The following is a 6,717-nucleotide window of genomic DNA, read 5'->3' on the forward strand; positions in this document are numbered from 1 at the left end:
CCCTCGCAGTTACAACTGTTTTAAAATGAGCCGTCAGTGAGGGCGTGAAATGTTTTAATTGCTGAGAAGTTAAAACGTGACACAGACTGTAAGTTTTAAATGACATAAATAGAGACTCAAAATGTGGCAACGATGAAAGTGTCGACTGAAGACACTTTTAATCTTTCTCTTCTTCTTTGAAAGCAGCTCATGGAAAAGGTGAAAATGAAGCAGACACAATTCCCCTCATAGATGTTAAAATTTACTCTAATGTATGACGGATGTGCTGTTGTACTGTAACTAATGTAACTAATTGTTGCCTTTACAGCGAAACCTTCCTGATGTAAGTTTGTTGCAAATTTTGTGCAAAAATTGCACTTTTAGGTTTATTTTTAGGAAAATCTGTTTCCTTTGACTTGCAGTGCTTTTTACGGCTGTTACTGCGCATGTTTTCACGGTGAAGCAGCTTTAGAGACGAGTGCCTTCTCTTTAATATAATGGGCCTAGATGGCCTTTGCCTCGCAGTTCTCACTGCAGCGAAAATTCAATCCGAAAAACTCCGCGTGAAATCATAAACCAGTTACTCTGGGAAAAATCCACAGACGTTGTCACGAGCCGTTTCATGTAGAACTTATTTTCTCCTGCTGAGCTGCATCCAAGCATGTGGCTGACTGTCATTACGGCCCACAACACGGGGATACCTCTAATATTTACATCCTGTTGAGCCATCTCAAGGACGAGCCTTTTGTTGTGCATATTTTTTGTACAGTCATGGTCAGCGGATGTATTTCTATAGAAAGAAAATAGTTCCCGTATCAAGCTGCTCACAGCACAGAGTGTGGATTTGTTTGAAGGAGCTGTAAAGGGACGTTGGCGTATTTTGGTGCTGTGAGCCATCAATAACTGACGCTACAGGCCAGAGGAGAGGTGCTTAAACCTGCTCGGATTCATCGCATCTTTCAGATCCGCAGCAAAATGCTCTGATTCAGTTTCTGAGTGACGTTTATAAGAAAAAACTAAAGGATGAAAGATGAATTCTTGATTTGACTGATTTGGGAATCCTTTTTAGACAAGCAGAATAAAAAGGGAATAGGAGATAACATCAAGTACAATTAGGAGCTCAGCTCTTTGCCACCGAGGATATTTTAGCACAATCAAAATATGAGTTCTTTAAATATTCAGTGTTTACTTCCAACATTATTCTTTTTTTTTTTTGTTAGCGTCTCTTCAACAACAACAATCGCCTTCATACATGTTTAATGTGAAAATAAAACTTCCTCGGTTTCTTCTCTGTGGTCAGGAAGCAAACATCATCGAAGCCACGAGGGAGCCGCATAAGTGGCTGTTTAATAAATTAGCCTCGCGTATGCTAAACACATCAGAATCAGTCCTTTATTTTTTCCATTTGTGGTGCTTCGCAGATAAACACGTCGCTCGTATCGCCTTTCGCAGATTAAATGAAGTTTGTAGCAGGCAGACTTTCTGATCATTACGCCGCTGTGGTCGCCTCATTGTGCTCAGTGTTTCCTTCGTGCCATCTGCTAAAACTGCAGCACAATCAGGCGCTGGCTTTCCCCCCCTTTTCTTTAAATTGAGTTAATTCTGGACGGGACTCTTGAGGTGAAGCTCCATTAGCAGCGAGTGCAGTTGTACTCAATCAAAAGCATTGTTTTGCATTACACAAACTGGTTCGTATGAGAGCTTCATAGCCCTGTTTTACGCTTTTACCCTGCCTTCACTTTAATGATCACATTAAAATACGGAAACGGTTTGACTTTATTTGTTTTCTGTCGGTCTACAGAGTTAAACCATTCGTCATTATTCTCTGAGATGCCGTTGACATCAAAGTTAGCTGGAAAGAAATAAAGAAAATTCACAAAATCCTGTTTGCATTGTCTGTTTTATCCTAACAGGCTCGACTTTTTTCATGTTCCCACAGAAATCGTTCCCCTTTCTTTTGGGAAGAAAGAGGCTGTGATCTGAAACACATTTGGTTTATTATAAATTCTTATGCATCCGGCTCAAGTCGTGACTGATGAAACATTGATATTAGGAATTTACATTTTGTTTTCCTCCGGTCTTTTGTGTTGTTAGAAGGAAAAAGGAAAAACTTCTGATCTCAAGCAGAGATGTGAAATATGTGGTTATTATTTTCATTGTTGTTGTTTCCTCTGAAACAATAAGAGTGCGATTCAACACACAAAGGAAACATCCTCATAATTGAAGCCCATTATCTCACATATTTTAATTTTTTTTGTTGCTTTGCTTCATAATGGAGGGGGTCTTATCTGAGCTACCCATGCATGAAGTTACATTTATTCGCAGAATTACTGCTTACAGTGACGCCGGTTTGGTGGCTCAGATGAGATGAACGTGAAACGTGGGCAAACATACACACGGGTATTTAAATATTTGTGATGTACAGCACAAGGATCCAGAGTGTTTGGCACCATCACAGGAAGTTGGCTCTGGATTTCAGCCTCCAGGTCCTCAGGCTTCCTCCCGCTGTAAGGTTATTGGTGAATCTGGGGAGGCTGGGGATCCATTTACTCCTAAAGACCAAGGATGAGCTAAAGGACAGACCAGTGTGAAGTGTTGGGTCAACATGTATTATCAGTGCTCTGTATCGGTGATTGTCCACTGGATGGGTCGTGAACCTTTTTCCCCAAAGAATATTCCCTCACACTTGATGGTGGTGGAATGCCAAACTCATTTTACCTCGCAGGCCACGTGCAGACAACACTCCCCTCTCTGTCTGTGTAAATGCCTTTAAGTAAACATTTAACTCCCAATTTTCTGAATTTATAAAAAAAAAAAGTGCAATTTTAACACAATGTCTCAGATTTTCTACATGATAAATGTGTAAAATTACAGAAAAAGTCCTGATAGCTCATTGCCCGGGCTTTTCTGTTCTGGTTAATTTACTTAATTTATTTGAAATTAAAAACCTTCAAAATCTACGTCCTCTTTCACATTTTCCAAAAATTTTCAGTTGGCCAGTTCAGAGTCTTTGCCTGGCTGATTCTGGCCTCAGGGCCTTATGTTTGACACCCAAGGTGTAACACATTGATTCTACAATGGCCATGACCCACACCGACTCTCCAAAAAATATTTCACCGGTCAGCCTTTAGCCTTGAGGATTCGCCATGGTATCGTTTCGACAACTTTATGCAATATCACAAGTTTTATTTCTGTCCAGAGTTGCATTAATTTTTCACCAAGGTCTTCTATTGATGGTGGACGAGTCAGACCGCTGTCCAAAGCCTTCCCCAGCACATCGCAAAGCTCCTCACTGGAGTTAAATTCTGGACTCTGTGGCGGCCAATCTGTGCATGAAAATAATGTATCATCCTCCTTGAACCACTCAGGGAAGGAAGAAAATCCACTGAAGCAAAAACCTGGTCATTTAGTAGCATCGCTGAAGCCAGACCTCCAATCCAGTGGAAATGGGATTGGAGGCTTATTTAAATTGAGGTGGTGAATGTTGATTTTTTTTCCCCCTTTTGTGAGGATTTTGTGATTAACAGCATTTCCATATATTCAGTGTGCATATAGAGACATTGCCATAATAGAAAAAAATGCTTCCAGCTGGAAAGAGTTGGCCATTACATGTCTTTGAAGGAAGAAGTGAACCCAAACCATAGCAGACAGAAAAATGTCCCCTCAAAGCGTAACCTTCCACATGTCCCCTTTTGTGGTATCCTACAGAAACATGTTTAAGGAGGAGTTCAACATATAAAATCCCTCTAAGAGTCAGTGAGTGGCAATCACCACAACCTCAAGCATGTAGGACCAAGACTGTGGTTTGGGGAAGTCCTTACTGAGGATCGACGGTGGTTTCCGGGTCAGGCAGATCCTCTTGGTGCCACCGAGACGGGCCGATAAACCGAGAAAGGAGGAGGGAAGCTGGGGCATGGAAACGACAACAAACTGGCATGTAGGGCAGGAAGGGCATTCATAAATAATACAATCACAAGCAGAGGTTATAAGCTGTGGTCCGACTCCTGAAATTGAAGTAAACTATCTCCATATGAATCCTCATCAAACAGTAGAGAAACAAATGCACACCTGCTATACATGACTGCATGATTATGCAGTCAGCCAGTTGTGCAGCCGGAGTGACACAGATATAATCGTGCATTATTGCAGCCGGAGTGACACAGATATAATTGTGCATTATTGCAGAATTGTTTTGTCACAAGTTTATCCATCCAGTCAGCTAAGAGCAGAGTGTGGGGCTGCAGTGGCTACACTCATACCAAACACTCACAGTGGAAGTCTGGAAATAAAGCCAAGCCTGATGAATGTTTGCTTCAACAGCATTAATCCACGGATCCAACCTGTCTCGTGTCAACAGTCCAGACTGGCGGTGTAATGATGTGGGGAAGGTTTTCCTGGCATGCTTTGTGCCCGTTGAGATCAATAAATCATCATTTTAAACCCACAGCCAATTCTGAGGATTGCTGCTGACCAGGTGCATCCCTTTATGGCTCCGGTCCCATCTCCTGAAGGATGCTTTCAGCATAATGATGCGCCATGTCACACAGGAAAGTTCAATGGCCTCGTCAGTCTCCAGATCAGAATCCATTAGAACACCTCTGGGGGGATGGGAGAAATTGGATCATTCTCCAGTGGGTCACACAAAATGAATTCACAGATGCCACAAAGAGGTGCGGCAGCTTTGAAAGCAGTGGGAGGCCCTGCACGGTTTGATGTTCCTACTAAAAGAGCTCAGTGAGTCTAAATTTGCTTGGGGGAGTTGAAATAAATGTAAATCATCAATATATGTAAACAGCCTTTCAATATACTGCGTGATCCACTTCAATAGACTACTCCCAAAGTTCAGCCTCACCATTCACACAAAGATGGACTCAGCAGAGCGACCTCAGTAGCTTGTAAACAAACGCATCAATCAGTGTAGCTGCAAAACTCCACTGCAAACTGTCACAAGGACACACACAGCGCAGAAAGTCGTGAGAAACGGTTTGCAGTTACAGCTTTGGAGCCAGAGACATCTTTTCCATTTTACATGACTTTGTGTGGAACAGTGGTGAGCCTTAAACATAAACTGCGTGTTGTTTCCCCGTATCAGTCAACACATCAGGAACCAGGATACTTTTGAGCAAAATGAGCTGTCACACCCGCCTGCTGGTGTTTTGTTGTGACAATCCACGTAACAAGGACATGAAAGATTAGTTATGTCCTCTTCTCCGGTACGGCTGCAGGAGAGGCTGCTCAGATTTGTTTGCATTTTTCATTGGTCACAAAGCTTTTTGTAATCTCTTCTCATTCCAGGTGTTGACTCTTCACTCGTTAACCTCAAACTAATTGGATTTGCTGCACAAGCTGACTTTAGGAACACTTAAAGTCTGTTGTTTCACCATTAGTCTGTGTTGTTTGTCAGTTATAAAGCTCTTCTAAGACCGCAGTTTCTGTCTGAGTTATCAAAAACACCTGCTGGTTTGAGAGTTTGACTATTGCTCTGTAAAGAGCCATCATATGGTGCCAACTTGAATTCACATAATCCATCATTTTACAAAAGAAACCACGCGCTGATTTTCAAATAGAACTGAAAATAATGACCTCATCTATATTTGAAGCTAATAAGAGACATTAACAAGGACATGCAATGATGTAATGCAAAAACTGAGTCAGCTAATGGGGTCATTTCTAATAAAATGTCCTTCAGTATCTTTAAGATTGTGATAAGTGGATGATGAAAATAAAAATGAAAGTTTTCCTGTTTAACGGAAGTGAAAGGTTTCTTCTAATGTCACCATGCAAAGAGGCAGTAATAGAGCACGCACACATGCACATGCACACATTATGAAATCACCTTATGCATCACTCAGCTTATTTGTAGCTCACGACTCCAAAAACCCTATTATGTGCTCATAGGCCAGTGGGCAGATGGAGAGGCGATGGAAAGATTATAGAGCTGAAATGTCCACTGCCTTGACCTGCAAAGATGGAGGGAGACAATTACATTTGTCTGAACTGTTTCCATAGCAACATTTTCCCTCTCTCTCCCTGTCTTTCTCTCCATTCCTTCTTATTTATTGGAAATTGAAGAGTTGCAGGAAATCAGTCAGCCTTCCATCCTTTAATAAGCGCCGACACCTTCTTTGCCTCGATGATGCATGGCGCGAGGCAGAGGGCGCACAGCTGATCTGCTCATTTGAAACTGTGGTAGAGGGAGTGGAGGCGCATGTGTGTGCGCTGGATCCAAATCAGTAATAAGCGAGTGCGCTCCCATTGTGTTTTGAAGCTGGCAAAAAGGAGAGGTCACGTCGAGATGAAAGCAGAAGCAGAAACTGTAAAGTCCATATTCCTCTTCCAGCAGTTTTCCAGCCTGTCTTTCATGCTCACTCACACGGTCATTTTCCCTCTCTCGGTCATCAGAGCACAGCAGAAACAAGCCAGCACTCCTGGGCTCTGGGTTGAATGTAATGCTGGCATTGTGAGATTCTGCTCCTACACTGATAGTGCAGTGTCACTCTGACTTGTAGTGCAGGTAGATTGCACCATTTCTACTGGATTCAAATCAAATCCATGAAAGAAAAGTGCTGAAAATGTAAAAGTTTTCAGCCTTTTTTTGTTCGCCAAGAGTCAGAAACTGCTGCTTTTCAAAGTCACCGGTGTTTCTAAATTATGAAGAAGGTGTCCCTTGGCATCAGCGTGTAAGCACTCCAGGTTCAGACAATAATGAGATGGGTGTCTCACTCTCAAAACATCCTG

Source organism: Copadichromis virginalis, linkage group LG22, assembly GCF_057382275.1.
Source record: "Copadichromis virginalis isolate Kocher_CV1m ecotype Utaka linkage group LG22, C_Virginalis_male_GT1.1, whole genome shotgun sequence".
NCBI lineage: Eukaryota > Metazoa > Chordata > Actinopteri > Cichliformes > Cichlidae > Copadichromis > Copadichromis virginalis.